Here is a 12,596-nt window from a genome sequence, read left to right on the forward strand (position 1 = left end):
CTATTAGAAAACACTAAGGGAGGATTTCATCTTCCTCATTGTTTTTTACCATGCTTAAGCTAATATACATCTTGTGATAATCATAAAGTTTATGAAAAATTTTACCCAAGTCAAGGTCAAAGTGAGCAGGTTATCAGTTATGGGAGGGTCTGGGCTTTATGCACAAGGGATTTGAGGTCACCACAGCAGAGATTTCAAAAGCATCCCACATAGCAACCTACATGCTCATCGACAGCTGGTGAATGGATAAAGAAGATGTGGTAGGATATATACACAATGGAATATTACTCAGCCATATAAAAGAGTAAAATCTTGCCATTCGCAGCAACATGGATGGGCCTGGAGTGTATTATACTAAGTGAAATAAGTCAGACAGAGAAAGACAAATACTGTATGTTTTTGCTTATTTGTGGAATCTAAAAAACAAAACAAACAAATACAACAAAATAGAAACAGTCTCACAGATACAGAGAACAAACTAGTGGTTACCAGAGGGGAAGGGGGGAGGGGCAAAATAAGTGAAGAGGATTAAGAGGTACAAACTGCCAATTATAAAATAATTTAAAATAAGTTACAGGGCTGTGTTGTACAGCACAAGGAATATAGTCAATATTTTATAATAACATTGTATGGTGTATAATCTACAAAAATATCAAATTACTATGTTGTACACCTGAAATTAATATAATATTGTAAGTCAACTATAGTTCAATTTTAAAAGAAAGCATCCCGGGACTTTCCTGGTGGTCCAGTGGTTAAGAATCCACCTTCCAATGCAGGGGACATGGGTTCGATCCCTGGGCAGGGAACTAAGATCCCACATGCCGCAGGACAACTAAGCCCTCGCACTCTAGAACCCGTGCGCCACAACTAGAGAGCCTGCGTGCTGCAACTATGAGCCCTCGCGTTCTGGAGCCCACGTGCCACAATGAAAGATCCCCCATGCTGCAACGAAGATCCCACGTGCCACAACTAAGACCTGATGCAGCTAAATAAATAAATAAACAAATATATATTTAAAAATAAAAGCATCCCAACATAAATTATCTAATACATAGATTCATCATCAGTTATTGATTATTGAACATGGACGACAGAGTGTGTTAGAGGCTTTCTCAAATACACTTTCACATTTAACCTCAAAGCAACACTGCCAGGTACATGTCATTAACCTCAATTCACAAATGAGGAAACTGAGACTCAGAGGGCCAAAGTAACCTGCCTATCCAGGCCTCCTCACTTCCTTTCTGCTGTACCACAGTGTCACCTTTCAAAAAAACATCTCAGAGGACTAAAATCTGAATGAAAGCCACTTTCCCACACTAGGCACTTTTAGATTTCAGCCCCAGACTAATGAATTTAGGACAGAAAAGTTGAGATCAAATAAGAGCTGGGAAGGACACAGACAACCACCTGTCAAATTGTGGTTTGTGTCCTTTGTCCACCTACACTCAGGCCACTGACTTTGAGAAGTCAGTTGTGGTGGCTGCTTCTGGTGCTTCGGGACATACGCTTCCAGGGAGAGGTAAGACCCTCATGAGGAAGAGATGCGTCCCTGCATTGAGATAGGGCCTAAACATTATCTCAGCCGTGGTAGGTCCCGTCAAGCAAGAAAATGAGTCAGAGCTCCTTATCATTTATCAGGAGCTGACTCCGGGCCCAGCATGGCCTTGTCTTCCTCACAACAGCCCTCAGAAGGCGCTGCCATTACTGTCCCCATCTTACAGGCGAAGAAGTTGAGGTTGCTTGCTCCAGGTAACACAGACAGTACATGGAAGAGCCAGTGTGCAAATCCAGTGAGTCTAATCCCAGAGAATGTCATCCCTCACAAAGGAACCTGGCACAATGCCTGGCACTTACATGCTCAGTAAGCCCTTGTGGTGGTGGTGATGATGACAGTGATGACGACAGCATTAAACTTGCGAACAAGAAAATGGATTATGGGTCTTAATGTAGACCTGTACTATCTAATATGGTAGCCACTAGCTGCAGGTGGCTATTGAGTACTTGAAATGTGGCTAGTATGACTGAAGGACCGAATTTTTTTTTTAATTTTTATTTGCATTTATTTTTTGTGGAATTTATTCCTGTGCTGTTAAGTTTTTGTTTCTGCAGTTTCTTCTGGGATATCTTTTTCTTCTGTGCAACCTCCTCTCTGCTTTAGGAACAATCTGTTCTTTTTCAGTGAGGATCATCTCAACGTGGCAGGGAGAGCTCATGTATGGGTTGATCTGACTGTGAGCTCTCTAAGTCCTGTGGCACATCCTGGGGGCTTTGTTCACCTGGATGTGCTCAGTGACCAGAGGATCTTCATCTAAGCCCTTAAGTTCAGCATTACTCTCTGCATTTTTGAGCATTGTCCAGTAAAAATTCAGCACTTTTTTTGTGCCACCAACCCTGTGTCCAGCACCACTGTTTGGCCTGGGACCACTTACCAACTCTACCATTGTAACGGCGGAATGGCACACATTGCTTCTGTAAAGTGACATCCTTCAGATACTTGGTGGCTTTTTGGAGATGCATACCCTTAATGGCCTGGGCAGTTTCATGAATGTTCTTGATTTGTATGCTAGGTTCTCAAGCAGTTCTCTGGTAGTTTTACCCAATTCCACAAATCCTAATGCAGAGTGTTCATTGTATACTGTTGATCACTGACCAAAATGTGGCTGCTCAGAATCGATTTATTTTCACAGAAGATCCAAAGGTGTCCTAAGAAACGCATCACTGCAGTGAATTTTTAATTTTAATATAAAAACTGAAGGAATGTACAGTTTTGGTCGGACTACATTTCACCTTAACATTACATCCTGTTAGGTACTGTTGTATTGTGGTGCATGTGCTGGGCACGTGTGTTATTTCCAATACTGCATTAATGAAATGTATATATTGATTGTATATTGAAATGCTGTATTTTGGGTATATTGAGTTATGTAAAACATATTATTAAAATGAACTTCAACTGTGCCTTTATATATTTTTCAATGTGACTACTAATTTTTTGTTTTTAATTACATAAGTGGCTCACACTATATTTCTCTGAGAGCACACTGGCATACATTTTAAGAATTCAATTCAGAATGTTTGAGATTGTCTCAGCAATAGAAGCAATTTGTTACTTAAAAAAAAAAGAAGTGTAGTGATCATTGTAATGATCATTCTGTCCATAATCATTTCCCCCAGAATTGTTGATAACCTCAATAGAAGCTTCCATAGGAAGTAAACACAAACCAAACACTATAATGCAAATTTCTTCTCATGGAAGAAATTTCTTCTCATTGTTCTAGCCCACTCCTTGAATTTTTTTCCTTTTTCTGTAACCAATCAGCATCATTGGTCATAGAGGATTCTGAAAGAGATACTGGAACACCAGAGAAGAAGAGCTCCTTGGATTTCCAACACCCCAGCCAAGTGATATTCCAAGGTTTAAACCAACACCCCGACGACTTCTGCCAGACAACTTGGCTTTCAAAGTCCAACCCAACCTTCCCTCCTTCCCTTGCCCTGCCAACTCCCATGGAACCCCCAGACTTGGTGAGGGGAGTGATCCCATCCCCCACAAGGACCCTAAAGTGTCCAAGGGAGAGGGAAGCCCAGGATTGGAGTTTTTCTGAGACCAAGGCAAGAAGGCAGTCCAACAGAGCATGCTGCCCAGTGCCGCTCTGACCTATTCGCTTCCTCCCTGAGATTCCCTTCTCCAGGACACCCTCTGGGACGTACGGCAGGGCATGAAAGCCACTAAGCGAATGGCAGGGCCCTCCACAATTGCTACCAGTCTTGCCCTCGCTGTTTAGGCTTTTTGTCTGGAGCTGTGACTTTAACTGAACTTGGTCACTCACATTCCTGGTAAAGACTGGCTCTTACGACCACAACTAACTTCCTGTCTTCTGAAATGTGTACTATTTCCATAGAGGAGGAAGCTTGTTCTTTCCCTGTCCAACCTTCTGCAGTCCTTTGTAAATTTATTCCAGGGACAAAGAAATAGAGGCCAAGGACATTCTGGACCTGGGGTTCTCAACCATGGCTGCTCATTGGAATTACCTGGGAAGCTTTTAAAAATTGGCGGCCCTGGCACTATGCCAAACCAACTCAGTCAGAACCTCTGGAGGTGGAACCAGGCACTATCATTTTTAGTGCTCCATAGGTGATTCTAGTGGGTGGCCAGGGTGAGAACCACTGCTGTAGTTCGGGAATCTAGAATTTGTCCCGCTAGGCCTCCAGCTCCCCTGTGATGATCTCTTTTGGACATTAGTCTCATGTGATTTCTCCACTTTGTGTGATTTTGACTCTAAGTTTTCATACTTCCCAGAAGAACCAACAGGGCCACTGACTAGGCCTTCAGAGCTCAGGCTCTGACAGGAGGAGCTGGGAAGCAGGTGGGCACACTGACCCTCCAGGAGCGGTAGTTCTCAACTTCTACAACATAAAGATGCTCAGAGTTTACCCCCGACTAATTTACCTGGCTGGGGAAGAGTGCATGAAATCACTATTTTTTAGATTTCTCCAGTACATTCAGATGCACAGCCAAGGTTGAGAAACACTGGCTGGTGAACTGGTAAAGCCCAGGTCATAGTTGAATTAGTTCTCAGACAGAGCTTATTTTCTTAATGCATTATTTAATTCTAAGCCCTACATTTTGCTTTTGTTCAAATCTTGCCATCAACTTTCCTTTGCACCAGAAAGCCATCCCCATGTAGACTACCTAGGAGGAGACAGACCCTGGAATCTGTATGGTTGGAACACAGCCCCCATTCTCTGTGTCACACTTGCAGAGCCCAGAAAATACCCATTTCTTTTTTAGTTGTGGGTGGTTTGTTTTTGTTTTGCTTTTGAATCTAGACCACTACAAATGTTATAGGGAACACAATCTAGCTAATAGCAATTAGTTTTAAAAGTCAGTGAGTTCAAGGTCTGAGGCCAAGTCCCTCATGTGTAGTTGTGGAAATGGCCTGTATCTCTCTGCAAGGTATATCTGTGAGGCCCTCCAAATCCTCAGCAAGCTCCAGTGGACTTTTAGGTTAGAATTGTTGACATGATGAGGTAATGTGATGCTCTCTGAAATAAGATAAAGGTGGCCGCATTCATTGTTTTGAAGCCTTCCAGTGGTAATAAAAGCTACCATTTATTGGGTACTCCTTATGTATCAGATATCAATACCATATACTATACCAGATACTGACATTATCTTGTTTATTCTCAGCAGCTGTGTAAGGCAGGCAGGTATTAAAAGTTCTACCTTAGAGATGTGCAAACCAAGACTCAGAGAGTTCAGTGACTTGCCAGTGGTCACAGTGAATTATTAATGGTGGAGATGGGACTCACACCTCATGTGGCTGAGGCCAAAGTTCCAGTCCTGTCACCCTGGCCGACCTAGCCCCAGCAATTTCTCCTCTTTTGGGTGGAGAAAAAGGGCACTCTCCTGGGCCCTTTTGTTTCTGCCTCCCCACTTCCCACCTTGGCTTCATTTCCATGAAATGCAAGATGAATTAATTATATGCTAATGAGTCTTCTGCAGCAGAAAGTGAGAGGGGGATGTGACAATGTGCTAGGACAGTCTGGTCTCCCTGATCTTGGAGAGGCAGCAGTGAGAAGTGGCGTGAAGCGAGATCTTAATTCCCTGCCCAGGAATTGAACCTGGGTAGCCTGGATGAAAACCAGGAATCCTAGCCACCAGACCCCCTGGCTCTTGCCCCCATTGAAAAATACATTTCTCACAGAGGCAAAAACTGTAAAAACAGGTACAAACTTTATTATTAGAGACATAGCACAACAAGTGGGAGAGCACACAGAGAAACAGTTTGTTTAATGAAGATGGAAGCAAGGCAGAGATACCTTCTGCCTTGCAGAAGGCAGAAGGAAGCACCTTCCTTCTAATGAAGATGGAAGCACCTGCAGAGAAAGGGTGTGGGCATCCTCACTAGTGAGGGGGAGCGCAGTAAAGAGGCGGTGAAGTCATTTACATAGGGCAGTTCTTCCGGGTCTTTGTTTACCTTTGGCCAATTATCTCATTTCCTTTTCCACACCTGACCTGCCCTAGGGCCCTCCCCAACATGCATGCACAACTTTTTTCCAAGATGGATTCCAGCCCAGAGGCCTGCGGGGCAGCATCACATATTCTGGGGTGGTGCCCCCTCTTTTTGACCCTCAAGGAGGCTTTCTGCGCATGTGCAGTGTCTCCCTTTCCCCAAGGATGGGAAATATGTGACCTCTTGATCCTTTCCTCAAACAAGGGTTTAGCCCCTCTCTGTTCCTGCCATAAAAGTGTCCCATGTCCAGTTATCTACCCTAGTACTGTTGTTTCTTATATCGAAGTGCAGATCCCAAAATATAGAAGTCCGGTCATAAATATGTAGTCCGGAGCCCATTTGTCTCTTGCCTCAGTAAATGTAAACAGGGGGCTGGTAATGAATGTCCGGCCTGGAGCCCATCTTCTCACCCCAAGAAGTGTGAACAGGAGGCCAGTTGTAGATGTCTAGCTTGGGGCCCACCCATCTCCTGCCTCATCCCATGCTGAGGTGAGATTCTAGAACACTACACAGAAAGGGTAGTTCTGGTTGGGCAAAAATTTATGTCAGTGAGGCCTTGTGGTTTTGCCAGCTGTCAGGGTGAAACGAAAATATTCCCTGGGACAGGGACGCTGTTCCCGAACCTCCTTCTCACTCCAATTTCCCGAGAGTAGAACTGACCCTCCTCCTGTGTTGTAGCCCCCAGGACTGTCTGAGGTCTAAAGCCCCTGCAGTGAGTATATAGGGTGGGTCATAACTGTGAGGGAGGAAAAGTCGCCTCAGGAGGCAGGTCAGCCCCCAAAGCACTTTGGACTTCCCGTCTCCTTACATTCAGAAGTTTCACAGAATGTTCCACCGACTGCAAGCCTGGTAGGAATTGAGCATCTCTGAGTCTCTCTAGGCTTCCTCCTGTCCTGGCAGAGAGGCTTCCCAGGAAATACCTGCTGTTGGGCCTGTGAACTGGGCTCTGCTCCAGCGATCTCCCAGAGGGGAGGGAACCGTCATTTCAGGAGAACCTTCTCTATGAGGCTCTGGGCTAATTAGGAAAAGGGAAATGGGCTGCCCAGAACAGGTGCTGCTCTTCAGGGGGCTGTGATGGTTGTTCTTAAAAAGGAAATTGGTACAAATGAGCTTAAATTAAGCAGAATTAAGGCTGGCAGGGAGCGTGGCAGCTGCTGGCAGACAGGTAAAGAGGGTGGAAAGGGCCAGTGAACAAAGATGGAGCCCAGGCGTGGGGAAGGGGTGGTGCCAGTCTTCAGGGCAGGACAGAAGAGCAGGACATCAGCCTTTAGGGCAGAGGAGGCCTGAACAACAGTGGCTGAAGCTGGGGGCTGGAACCTGCACCAGAGAACTTAAATTCCATAAAAACTGAGAGCCTACAAGGCAGCAGGCACCGTCCTAGGCACTGAGGCTATAGCATTGATACCCCAGCTCTGAGCCTGGGGTATCCAATGTTCTAGAGGGATGGGGGGAGGAGGGGGAGAGACAATAAATATGATTTCAGTTAATGGTAATAGCTGTGAGGGCAGTAAAACAGGGTGATGTGTATGTGTGTGCACATGTGTGAACTCTGGAATGGGTAGTCAGGGAGGCCCCTATGAAGTGGGGCACACTGGGGATGGTCATCAAGGACAAACTTCTTCCTCCCTTCCTAGGTGAGGAAATACTCAGTGCTGCACTTTCAGACAACAAAATACCTTTCTATTAAATAAAACAATACTTCTTTCTAATCCAGTATCACAGCCTGGGGAGTCCACAACTAAACCTTATTTGTGGGTGAGGGAGCATGGCTCATACAGATACAATAGCAGAGGCAGTTCTCAATTCTGTCAGCCTGAAGGGCAGGGGAGGATTCTATCACTTATTGAGGAACTACTACATTGTTCATTTGTAACTTATCTTTAATTTTTTTTCCTTTGGAAATATTTTAGATTTATAGGAAAATTATAAAGATATTGTAGAAAGTTCCTGTATACCCCTCACCCACCTTCCCCAAAGGTTAACATCTTACATAACCATGGTGCATTTATCAAAACTAAGAAGTTGACAGTAGTACAATACTCATAACTAAATGCTATAGAGTGAATGTTTGTGCCCCTCTCCCCGCAAATTCATATATTGAAATCCTAACCCCCAATGTGATGGTATTAGGAGATGAGGGCTTTTGGGAGGTGAATAAGTCATGAGGGTGGAACCCTGAATAATGGGATTAGTGACCTCATAAAAGAGGCCCCAGAGAGCTCCCTTGCCCCTTCTGACATGTGAGGACACAGCAAGAAGATAGCCATCTATGAAACAGGAAGAGGGCCCTCACCAGACACCAAATCTGCTGGCACCTTGATCTTGATCTTCCAGCTTCTAGAACTGTGAGAAATAAATGTTTGTTGGTTAAGCTACCTAGTTTATGATGCTTTTGTTAAAGCAGCCCAAACAGACACTAAGATACTAAATTCCTGAAAGAAATTTGGATTTCATGTTACTTATCTTTTAATATGTTATCTAATCATCCAACAACTGGCCAAACTGAAGTTCAGAGACATTGTGACTTGAAGAAGATGATACAGCAAGTAAGTGGGGGAAATTCAGGTTGCAGTCCAGGTCTGTCTGACTCTGAAATGTGTGCTCTCTAGATGATGCTGTCTCTTTGAAGGAGGAGGTCAGTGTGTTAGTCTAGCTCCTTGGAGAAGTGGACGCCAAGACATGATTAGCCATGTGATTAACCATGCAATTATTTTACTGGGGGAAATGCCTGAAATAGGGAGGGAGCCAGAAGAGGTAGGGAGAGTTGTCAGATTTCCATGAGAGTCTGACCCTGAGTGAGAGGGAGAAAGATGTTTGGGTGCCAGCAAAGGAGTCCTTTCTGAGTGGATGACTAGAGCAACCTGTGGGAGGTGGGCTCTCAGTAAACCATGTGATGGATTTTAAGTGTGGCAGCTGGAGCCCTCAGCCAGTTAAGGGTTCTGGTAGTAGGAGTTTGAGCAAAGTACAGTTTAATAGCTGCCACAGCCAGAAATGCAGAGAAATTTTGTATTTCCTTTCAGGTCTCCTCATGGAGGAGATTGCTGATCAGAAGGGTGAGATCCAGGGAGGTGAGTAAGTGAAGGATCCTTGCCCTACTGGATCTACCAGCTCCCTGGCAGAGCTGGTAGCTCAGGAATCCCAAAATGATGGTTAATTTTATGGGTCAACCTGACCTAGGCCACAGGGACCCTAGACATTCTGGTCAAACATTATTCTGGGTGTGTCTGTGAGAGTGTTTTTAGATGAGATTAACAGTTGTATTGGTAGACTGAATCAAGCAGATTGCCCTCCCTAATATGGGTGGGCCACATCCAATCAGTTGAAGGCCTGAATCTAACAAAAATTCTCCCCCTAGTAAGAGAGAATTCCTCCCGCTTGGTTGTTTTTGAATTGGGACACCTGCTTTTTCCTGCCTGCAGACTCGAACTGAAACATTGGTTCTTCCTGGGTCTTGAGTCTGCCAGCCTTTGGACTGGAACTCCAACATTGGCTTTGCTGGTTCTCAGGCCTTCAAACTCAGAATGAAACAAAAGAATTGACTCTCCTGTGTCTCCAACTTGCTGACTCACCCTTCAGATCTTGGGACTTGCCTGTTTCCATAATTACATGAGTCAATTCCACATATATATATCTCCTATTGGTTCTGTGTCTCTGGATTAACCCAGACATTACACCTGGTTATTACACCTGATTTACTCACTGTCAAGGCTGACCACAGTATCTCATAGGGTTCCTTTTCCTCTTCTGCCATCAAACTCCACACTTGAACTGTAGGCTGGATGGAGAAATGTACCCAGAAGAGCATGGGAAGGTCCAGAAGAACCAGTTCAGTCCAGAGCTAAGCCTCCAATTTACCTCTGGGTGTGTAGAAGAACTACTCTCACACAGCCACGGCATGAGGTGATGGGACCTGTGACATGGCATCAGGGAGTCCCTCCAACTGGCAGCTGGCTCTCTAGTGAAAGTAACAACCCCAACCAATACTCAAGAATAGACCCACCATCTCATCTCTGTATGGTTTGTGGGTTCTGGGGGATTCTGCCAGAATCTTGCCTGTCTGCTCTTCCTAAAGATTCCTTAACCTCTGGGAGGACTGGTACTGGCCCTGCTCCAGACCCAGTAACAAGATTTCTTCCCAAAGTGGAGTAGGCCTGTCCCGTAGCTGGGGAGCCTTGGATAACCTGTCAGTGTCTGCAGGGCAGCCATTCCTGCTGGCCCCCAGTACTCTTTGCTTTGTCTCTTGTCTGAAGCTTTTGGGCTCTCCTTCCGCAGCTTCTTTCTAGAAGCCTCCTGTGCTTGGTCCTGAAATTCTGGAACTAAACATTCACCCACATGAGTAATCCAATTAGATAGTTCTTGACTTAGCCACCTTCCCTTCCACCCTCAACCCAGGGAGGACCTCTCTGATTCAGAAGTTCCTGCACTGAGGGAGACCAGCATCCCCAGGCACCTGCTAAGGCCTCCTCACACTCATCTCTCCACTGCCTTGCCTGCATCCCAGCATCCTCAGAAGCCCTTTCCTCAACCCAGGGTTTTCAACAGTGGCATTATTGAACTTAAGGTTGGATAATTATTTGTTGTGGGGAGTTTCCTATGACAACATTGCTGGCCTCTTACCAACTAGATTCCAGTTGTAACCTCAGTTGTGATGACAAAAGAGGTCTTCAGACACTGCCAAACACCCCCTGCGCTAAAGTCTCTCTGCTTGAACTCTAGAGCCACAGTAAAACCTGGGCTGGGGCTGGGGGCTGGGCAGACACATAGAGGAAACCAGTGGGAGGAAAGCGTGTGCCTTTGAGACCACCCCTACCCCAACCTCCATGAAACAGGGCTACTTAGACTTTTCAAAAGCTGCCTCCTCTTGGTTCCCACCATACAGTTTTGTTTCCCCCTTTTAAAAAAATAGACTATTTTTGGGACTTCCCTGGTGGTCCAGTGGTTAAGACTCCACACTTTCAATGCAGGGGGACTGGGTTTGATTCCTGGTCAGGGAACTAGATCCCGCATACCGCAACTAAGAGCCCACATGCTGCAACTAAAAAAGATCCTGCATGCTGCAACTAAAAAAGATCCCGCATGCTGCAAAGAAGGTATTTCATGCAGCAACGAAGATCCCATGTGCTGTAACTAAGACCCGGTGCAGCCAAATAAATAAATAAATATTTTTTAAAAAATTGACTGTTTTTAAGAACATTTTTAGATTTAGAGAAAAATTGCAAAGATATTAATCAGAGTGCCCATCTACCTGCACCTATTATCAACAACTTCAATTAGTAAGGTACATTTACTACAAATAATGAACCAATGCTAACACAGTATTTTTAACTAAAACTATATTTTATTCAGATTTCCTTTGTTTTTAGCTAATGTCCTTTTTCTGCTCCCAGATCTCATTGAAGATACTGTATTATATTTATTGCAATGTCTCTAAGGCTCCCCTTGGCTGTGACAGTTTCTCTGACTTCCCTTGTATGTGATGACCTCAACAGTTTTGAGAAGCACTGGTCAGATGTTTTGTAAGATGCCCTCTATAGGAATTTGGCTGCTGTTTTTCATATGATTAGACTGGAGTTATGGATTTGGGGGAAGAAGACCACAGGCATAAAGTATCATTTTCATCACAACATGTCAAGCATACATACTATCAAGATGATTTATCACTGTTGATGTTGTCCTTGATCACCTGGCTGGGGTAGTGTTTGTCACGTTTTCCCATTGTACAGTTACTCTCCCCACCTCACCCCCTTTCCACACTGTCCTCTTTGGAAGGAAGTCACTATACGCAGTTGACAGGTAAGGAGTGGGGAGTTATGCTCCCCTTCCTTGAGGGCAGAGTATCGACATAAATTATCTGGAATAATTCTGCATAAGACATTTGTCTCTTCTCCTCCACTTATTTATCGATATTTATCAGTATGGATGCATGTATTTTTATTTTATGCATTGGGTTATAACCCAATATTACTTTCTTTTTTCTTTTTTTTTTTCTCAAATTGTTCCAGTTTTGGCCATTGAGAGCTCTTTAATTTGGCTCCTGTGTTCCTTTGACAATACCCCCATCAACTTTTTTTTTTTTCTTTTTTGCGGTACGCGGGCCTCTCACTGTTGTGGCCTCTCCCGTTGCGGAGCACAGGCTCCGGATGTGCAGGCTCAGCGCCCATGGCTCACGGGCCCAGCCGCTCCGCGGCATGCAGGATCCTCCCAGACCGGGGCATGTCCCCTGCATCAGTAGGCAGACTCTCAACAACTGTGCCACTAGGGAAGCGCCCCCCATCAACTTTTAAAAAACATTTCCTTACTTTCTGGAACTAAAAGATGCTCCAGACTCATCTTGTATATTTTCCACCCCAGTCCTTGACTCAACCATTTGTCTAAGGAGCCGTGGTTCCTTTCATTGGAGGATGGTATTTGAAACCAAGATCTGGGCACTAGTTGTGCTCATTGCCCTGGAGTGTCATTGCTGCTAGGTCCTCTCAGCTGACAGAACAAGGAAATATATGTGTGTGTGATACGTGTGTATACACACATATGTAAATGTTTCTCTGTATAATTAAGCTTAATGTAAACTCATAC

General features: G+C 44.7%; 1 pseudogene across 1 annotated transcript; it reads right to left on the bottom strand.

The window, feature by feature from the left end:
* Positions 1-1,737: 1,737 nt before the first annotated feature.
* On the bottom strand, positions 1,738-2,856 carry LOC309960621 (large ribosomal subunit protein uL22-like; annotated as a pseudogene). The gene has a single exon. The product of its transcript is annotated as a large ribosomal subunit protein uL22-like (transcript).
* Positions 2,857-12,596: the final 9,740 nt, after the last annotated feature.

The sequence above is a fragment of the Leucopleurus acutus genome (genome assembly GCF_964270905.1).
Source record: "Leucopleurus acutus genome assembly, chromosome: 3".
Taxonomy (NCBI): Eukaryota; Metazoa; Chordata; class Mammalia; order Artiodactyla; family Delphinidae; genus Leucopleurus; species Leucopleurus acutus.